We start from the raw sequence: 8,987 nt of genomic DNA on the forward strand, positions 1-8,987 counted from the left end.
AAGGTAATCCAAATTACCTCAGTCTACAAATTTTGACAAGTTTCTTTGATCCTTTCTACTTTATGAGCCATCAGGGTGGATCTAGGATGTCAGGGAAGTTTTGATTGATTATTATGGTTTAACATCCTATGGCAGATATTTCATGCATTTCAGGATGAGTATGAATTGCCAATCGAACTATCCTGCTTTGTACTAGTATAAAAGGCTAAGCTATATTTTTATTGAGCAAAATGCTATGTATACAAAAGTTTATTTCCAATTTTTTGGGGTGTGTGGTTGGTTCTCCCCTCTTAAACAGCTCTTGCCATAATTTGCAAAATCATCAGCTAGTAGAAAATATTTCAGTATTATCATAGACTCTAACATTATGATCTGCTAAAAAGACCTTGCAAATACAAAAAAAAATATAAAAATTAGTATGGATAATTATTGTTCATTTTTGTTAGTATCAAGGAAGAAAATGATGTAATTATCACATTATTTTTAGGAACTTGTTATTGGGTTCAGTTGACTCATTTGGACAAATTTGTGCTGGTAAAGACAATTAGGTTCTCACTTAAACCAGAAAACCTTCAAGCTGGCTGTTTTTAGAATCAAAGCCTACCAAAGTTAAGTGTTTTGACTTAACTGCACTAATTTATACCCCACTAGAACACATGAAGTTGCTTTTTTTACTTCCCCGAATGTATATTGTGACCATGCTATCTCTCAGTCTGTCTGTCCATCCCCATTGCCCAGGTTCATAAAAAAATCTCAAACTGAGATTTTTCAAAAATCTTTTAGTTTGTCCTCAAATCTTCAATTTCACGTTATTTTATTGGTCAATATCTTAGTTGAGGAAGGTTTTGAGGAAATCTCTATTTGAGATTTTGTATGAAACCAGACCCAGGTTCTATCCACAAATCTTCAAAAAACCCTGAATGGAATTTAATGAAACTTTCAAAAGTTCTTAATTCCATGATGTTATAATGTATCTACTATTATATTTTTCCATTAATGACTTTTTAGGTTTCTTATATAGTTTCTTATGAGGAGAGTGTGGGGTATCACCTTGTTTTTATCACTATTTTTTCTAGTTTATATTTCAACACATATCACTCCCTATTAGTTAATGGATTTCTAAAGAGAATCTTTACAATCCTAATGGGTAGTCTTTCAATCTAATCACTCCTGGTTTAAAATTTTCTTTGTTTACTGAAATTAGATTTTGCAAATTAGAGTAAGTAATAATCAACATCTAAATTTGAAAGGAAAAAGCTATATTAATTTTGAGGAACTTCAAAACAGACTTCATTCTGATTATTTTCAAGAAAATACTAATTACAGTAGAAATCTCTTTTATCTTTACTAACCTTCAGAACTTCAATAAAATAATGAATTATAGACAGGGTTTAGGAACAGAGTCAGAATGAGAAATTAACAAATTTTACTTGGAACAACAAAACATATCATAATATACAGGATACATGGACTACTCAGATGTCTTGATTCCATGGTTGGATTACACATGTTTCATTACCTGTATACATTATTTCCCTTAGAAAAATCTCAGGTGTTGGAAAAACTCATTTGTGGAGAATGCCATCAAAGCAATTTTTCCTATATCAAATCCCTTCTTGGGTTTGATTTTTTCTGGTGTAAAATTATGTATACAAGTCATATCCAGTTTTTGTAGACTGACAGGTTTCCATGGTGATGTTTTTTTTTCCAATTTTCTTTTTAATGTTGTTGATAACAAAGATCATTCTGTCTGTCTAGAATAACAAACTCATTATATTTGTGTCACATCCTGTTGCTTTTCTAAATAAGATATGATTTTATTCATGATGAGAATTTATTGGTGTTTTTGTACTAGAGTGCTATGAGGTATAACTTGATACTAGTATGTATGATTATTGTGTATCTAATTTTGATTGGTTTAGCTAGTTGAACTAGGCATACACAGGAAAAACTTGCAACTTATGTTTTCATATGTTTCAAAACATACAGAAACATATGTTTAGGCATGGTATAGAAATATATTTATTTTTGCCCTTAAAACTTGTGAACTGAATATTTTATCCCAATTAAAACATGACTTTAATGGCTGAAATCATCTTGGAAACATTTGTTATCCTATTGATATTTTAAAAAAGTATCAGATATTTATATTTTATTGGAAACATTTGCTTTTCATATGTTTTTTATGGTGGTCCTAAACATTCCTGTGTATTTTGAAACAAAATTTGATGACTGTTGTAATTTCTGTAATTTGAAGTTCACATACTATAACTACTTATAACAAAATAAATCCAAGGTCGACCAAATGGGGCAAAGTATGGGATGCTTATAGCATGTATCTATGTTCCCTACATATACTATCAGCTGGATACTAGCCCTTCAACTCAGGGAAACAATGATCCATCATCATGAAATTTCTTAAAGAATAAATGTATAGTAACAATGTATATTGAAAAACTGTTTCATAACACAGGAAGTAGAGAGCTGATCCAGTCAAAAAGTGTATGTATGGTACAATTTACCACAAGAGAGCTACATACCAAACATTGACTGATTCCTCTTCTAGAAACCCAAGATAAGAGCAATCAAATTAGCTTGCTGTACATTCTTATGAGGAATTGTTAATGTCCTTGATGCCTATAATGCAAGAGCTTAATAATTCAAGCTATTACTATTATTCTGCATCAGAATAACACGTTTACTAAGGACTACTGTTGTGGAGACCCCTTTTCAGTTCTGTTAGATTAATATGTCTTGTTAAACCCCTCTGGCCTCTGTGTCCAGACTTGTAAACACAAATGATAAGTTCAGAGGTTGAATCAGTTAAGTCAAATCCATGAAAAAAAATGACACAATAGCTTAAATTACTCTTTTAAAATACCAGTTCCATTGTACATAATATCATGACCAATAAATAGGGAAAAATTGTTTTAACCTTGGAAATCTCAGAAGGTTTGATGTATGGTATATATTCACCATATTAGAACAAATCAGGAATTATCATGTAGTTACAAATATTCTCAATTATGATGTCATTGATCACAGACATCTAGTAGATAAATTTGAGTTAATAATTTTATTTGAGAGACTTGTTACAAGCCACTTAGGTGATCTGGCACTAATTACATCTCCTCGCTGCTTGAAATATATCATGACACAAATTATATTTTGTTGAAATAAAAAGTACTGGTATTTTGTCTTGTCCAATGTTTGTTTCTACTTTCTGCCTGTTGCAGAATAATCTTTCTACTCATACATTATATGCTTGGTCTACATTGCTGATTGGTTGTTTTAAGTACTGATGCAAAATTGAAAATTCAATATATGTCTATACAGATTTATGTTTATAAGGCTACAAAAGAACATGCACTAGTGAAGAAAATACAGATTGTCAATGACAATGATTTCATGGTGTTATGAATAATTTGGCTTTTGTGACATCATGCAAGGAGAGTTGCCTAGGGGTATAAACAAATTATTTGAAGAATAAAAGAAGCAGAATCATACTCTAGGACCACATGATTATCATATTTCTAAAAATTTAACATTGAAATTTCTCAGTATAGTCATCATATTCCAAAAATTCTGATTGTTTATAATTTGCAGAGTATGATTCTAAATATGAATACATGCCATAATCATTGATTTTAAAGTTTTTGCCAGGCATATAACTTTATCTTCAATTTCCTGTGAAATGATTCAAAAGTTTGTTGGCTAATAGTTGTAGTCTACTATATGTTGAGGAAACTGAGCTTGTCAATACACCAGATGTAACCTGGCCCACTATCTAGAATAACTAAAATCTCACATAACTGACTTCTTATTAGTAAGTGAAAGTAGTTGATATTCACTTTGTCCTCTAAATTTATTAGATTGGTGTCTTATTTAGAAATAAAATATTGTGGTTTATGGGAAGATTTATGCCAAAAAGTTAATGTTACATGTAATTCCACAGAAATCAGGCCCCGGCACCACAAAAGTTTAAAAAAAAAAACTTAAGTCTGAGAATATTCTTAATTTTCATGGTAACTCCAATCAAAGTTTTTGAAATTATTGATGTCACAGTTAAGAATTTTCTCAGACTTAAGTAATTTTTTAATTTCTGTGGTGCTGGAGCCTGATGACTTGACATGTACTCAACTGGGTATTGGTTAGTTGGGTTAGAAAGCAATTTAGTTGGGCTTATTTTGTTTGCGTTTTCATTGAATTCAAAAGCGAAATGTGTGAAATGGAAGCACTTAAGTAATTGTCTGTCCTATTGTATGTAAAACAGCAATTATAACATGAATTATTTATTGAATGGTCATGAAGGGAACAGTTACTTAGCAATGGGATTAAAAGAAGACAAAGTTATAAACCTGAAAGTAAAAAAATGTTTTTTTGTACTAGTATTTAAATTAATTTTTACAAGAAAGTTCTCTCTCATATAAATTACAATATGCAAAAATAACCTGCCTTATACATGTGACATTCTAGAAGGATATTGGTATATTATATTAGATCTTAGTATTAATGTTTGTCAATTCATCCTTTGAAAAAAAGGAAATGTCACCTGATTCACTGAACCTTGCAAAGTACTTTTTTGATCTGCCAGGAATCTTTAGAAACTGTTTTCCAACCTTTTTCTTCTTCTTTGGTGTGTTGGGTACAGGTTTATGATAGTCTTTTAATCCATTTGTCTGAAGTGCAAGTTGAGTTGAAGCATTTACCAGAATCTGCTCTGATAAATGTGTTATATATTCCGCAGATAGTTTTGAAAGATTTGGTGTAAGTGTCAGGTCTTTGAATTTTGTATCAGCCACCTTATTGTTTTTCCAACGATTTTCTACAGCACTTTTGTTTATACATGGTGAACTCTCTACAAATATTTCATCTTGCATTTTATCTTCTTTGTGAATTGTGGCAGTTGTGGTAGCAGACGAATACTTGCTGCCAATTTCGGCGGTAAACCATTCACATTCATCATCTGTAGATAGATCACCACCATTAATTTGATTTATGTCAAGGTCACTCCAAACTTGTTTCCTATGTCCAGACTTTTTCTTAATCAGTAACGGCTCACTTTTGCACTTTGATGAATATGAGTCTAAACTGTCTATGTCATTTTCAAAACTTTCCTCCAGGATTTCATCCCTACTTGAGCACACAGAAGCAGACAAACAGCTATCCTCATCATTTTTCTCAATTTGAAGAGTTGAGCCATCTGTTGAAAGACGTACAGTTATCATCTCCTGGCGATGCCCATAATTATATGTTTTAGTTGTTGTAGAAAATATATTGAACTCTGCCTCTTCCTTTTGAAATCCTTTGTTTAGTAATGAGATATCAGAGAATTTATTCTTATTCTTGTAAAATTTCCCTGGAAAAATTCTAAATTTTGATGAAGAATGTCTTCCAGGTCTACATCCCATGATTATCATTAAATTTCACTTTTAAAATTAATTGTTGCTGATGTCAAATGTATAAAATCACCTCTTCATTCTTTGCTGTTGCAATATAATAAACATTGCATTCCACTGACTTCTGCATCAAAATGTAGATTAATACTCCGTGAAATAAACATTAGAGCATTTAACATAACTCATAATGTGATCAAAGTTATTAACTGATGGCTTGGTGTATAATCCATGTTTCCTATGTTCCGAAGATGCTATTTTACCAATCTAGATAGATACGATGCTATTGATTTGTGATTGGTCGAACCTAAGATGGTCATTAAGTATTGTTTCGGTATAACTCCTATTATAACTATTGCCTGATAACATTTACAACCATTTGTTATCAAATTGTAAAACTGATCATTAGCATGCCAATTTCTGTTCGCTAGCTTTGTCTACTTGAGGTTGACAAAAACATTGATTGAATTTATGTCCCCCATGATTTCTCAGCTGATAGAAATATTGGACTTTTACGGAATAAAAACGTCAGTGTGAGAACAATATTGAAACTTTATAGCATCTCAGCAGTATTTTTTTTCTTCTAAAAATTTACAGAACCATGATAGACATTTTGTTTGCATTCGTCTTGTGTAGGACATCATTGTTTACTCTTTGCAAATACCAACATTGTTTGAAATATTGGTATGAAGTCTTGTTAATCCAATGTTAAAAAGTTAATGATTATATTGCTCGCTTGCAAATTGCACAACACACACAACCAACATGAATGATTTGAATTCTCCAATATTCTCTCAGTAGATTTGTATTGAAAACTATTATTATACCAGTGACATTAAGCTGTAGACTATATCGCTCTTTGTAATGTATATTGATTGGGTTTTATCATTTTCTGCTAATTACTCCGTAATTTAAAATGAAATGTCACCAATAAAGCCATTGAATCCTCTGGTAAAAGTTTTTCTCAAATAGTTAGCATGATATTTGATTATCTGTCTTGTCCGATGATCTTTGATTTTTAATGTTGATAGTTTAATGGTAGCTGTAGTACTCATTTCTTTCATTCCATGTCAACAATACATTACAGTAACATTTAAAATATTCTGAGGTATAGTTTATAGCATGTAGTGCTGATTTTGGGTGCTTTGTTTTACAGTTATGGGTTTTAGCTTTGACTTTTTAATACCTCAGAATTATTAGGACATAAAATCAGTGCTTTGTGTAACAATTGCTAAATCTATGGTTTATTTTCAAACAGTTAAAACTGTTAGTGTGTTGTCAGCATGTTTTAATTTGGTGTGGTTCAGCAGTATTTTTGAATATTCAAACCACTTTTTTTTGGTTGAAGCTAAAAACTATTTGTGAGGATGAGGTTGTAGAATGTGTCATCACAGTTTGCCTAATTGTACGAAGTCATCCTATACATTAAGCCCATTATGAGCCAAGCATGACATTAATGTTGCCTTTAAATGATATGTTTTATACTTATATTAATCTCTGAGAATTCAACTTGTTAAGTTTCCTATTTTTGAAAGCCACAACATTAGAAACATTAATGGTATGTCTCTGAATAATAATTTCTCTGCAATCTGTTACTTATTAATTTTAGCATTTTCAATATTTTTTCTGTTAAGTTTGGTACAAGTAAGTTGGCATTTGTTTTGTCAATTCCATGATAGCTAGACATTTTCATCACCAATTACTTTCATTTGATATTGTGTTAAATTATTACAGTGCATATGACATTTCCTCTTTCTATACAGTTCTTTGTTACAAGTATTGATTAAATGTAGTCACCTTTCTCTGGAAGAAAAAACAATAAATAGAACCAAAATGTCATCAATGAAAAAATACAGAATACCATCAATTAGAATCGGCAGAATATTAAGTCTGTTTTTTTCCACTTATGACAGCCACACTGTTGAAGAACTATGGAAATGAAATGTGGATAATGAAAAATTTGAGAATCAAATGAGAACATTTACATTTAGGTTGGACTGTTACGTGACTAAATAATGGAAATAATGTCAATTGGTTGACATTAATACTGTCAATTCCTTACTGTGTTATTCACTTTGTAGTGTTGGTTTTTCCTAAGGTGTAAGGAAGGAACATGGAGACATGGTAGTTGTGGAATTGAATCATTGAAAGCAGTGTACAATCTTAAAACATGGTTAAATTCAATAAATTATGTTATCCTTGGAGTGTGAAAAATGTGAAAATAAGCCAGTTTCTTATATTTTTAATTTATTCTGAATGAAAATTGTGTTGATCATACAAAGTGTGACAACCAAAAATTTCATAAAAAATAAAAAGTTTTAACAGTATATTCATTCCAATCATTAATCAAAGCCCTCTGGTGTTTCTGGTTGGATGGTCTATAGATTTTTTTGTTGTTGAAAACTTTCAAACTAAAGAGCTTATTTTACCCCTAAAAGTCTATTTTTGGTTTGATTTTGCTAAAGAGAAGATTGACAAATGTTAAATTAAAAAAAACAAAAAACTCTACTCCAAAATTACAAGAGAAGTTGTGTTCAAAATCAGAATTGATTTGGATTTTTTTATTTTTATAGTGCAAAATTAAAAAAAAAAATTTCCAATCTTTTCTATAGTTACCATCTGGAAGCTACCTTAGAATGGACAGACTAATAGATGTACACTCATTCGTTAATAGAAATTGAACACATCACATAAATCCTTCCTACTGCATGTATAAACAATAGAGCACACCCTATTTAATTACATGCCATTAGATGTATAAATAAAAAAGAATATAGCACACCCCATTGAATCACTTGCCACTTGGTGTATAAATGTATAAAGAATACAGCACACCCTATTTAATTACTTGCCACTTCAAGTATAAACAATAGGACACAGCCATTGAAAACAAAGAAAATGTGCATGTAGATGATTTGATTTTTATCAACTTGACACTTCCTCATGGTTTATAAGTACAAATCTGATCTCAATAATTCTGCACTAATAAGTTTATTATCTTAAACTATAGGCAACATGGGATGTTATTTTCTAGGTTAGTGGTACAAATCTTCCTTTTACATGGTTCAGCTGTACCATCCTCACATTTGATTAATGTAATAATAAATTAAAGGATTTTTTTCAACTACCCACAAATCTGACCTCTAAAGGTAAAATGTTTTTTCATTAAAAAAGATCTATAAATAAGAAACACATCATTTGTAGAAATGTAGAAATGGAATAGATCAAAATTCAACAATCTCTGTATTATTTGTTGTGGAATGTAATTTGTTGTCCTTGCAGATGCCCTTATTCTGCTACATCAATTCATTTTTATTCCATGTCACACAAAGTGGCATTTTCCCAGAAAATTTTTTCCCGTGTGAATTAGTTATCTTTCTTGGAATATGAATAAGTGATTTTGTGATTTTTTTTCTCGATTAATTTGAGTTATCTTTCTTGAATTGCAGAAAACCCATTTAAAGGACATTGGATGGTTAGGCCCCCTGCATGACTGAAAATAAGAAATTTGGTTTGGAGAAGTTTTTTTAGCTCACCTGGCCGTAGCTATTGCCTCACTTGGCATCCGTCGTCGTCATTAACAATTTTTCA

This window comes from Perna viridis, chromosome 1 (assembly GCF_037379345.1).
Source record: "Perna viridis isolate PV_CMFRI_1.1 ecotype Kerala chromosome 1, ASM3737934v1, whole genome shotgun sequence".
NCBI classification, from domain to species: Eukaryota; Metazoa; Mollusca; class Bivalvia; order Mytilida; family Mytilidae; genus Perna; species Perna viridis.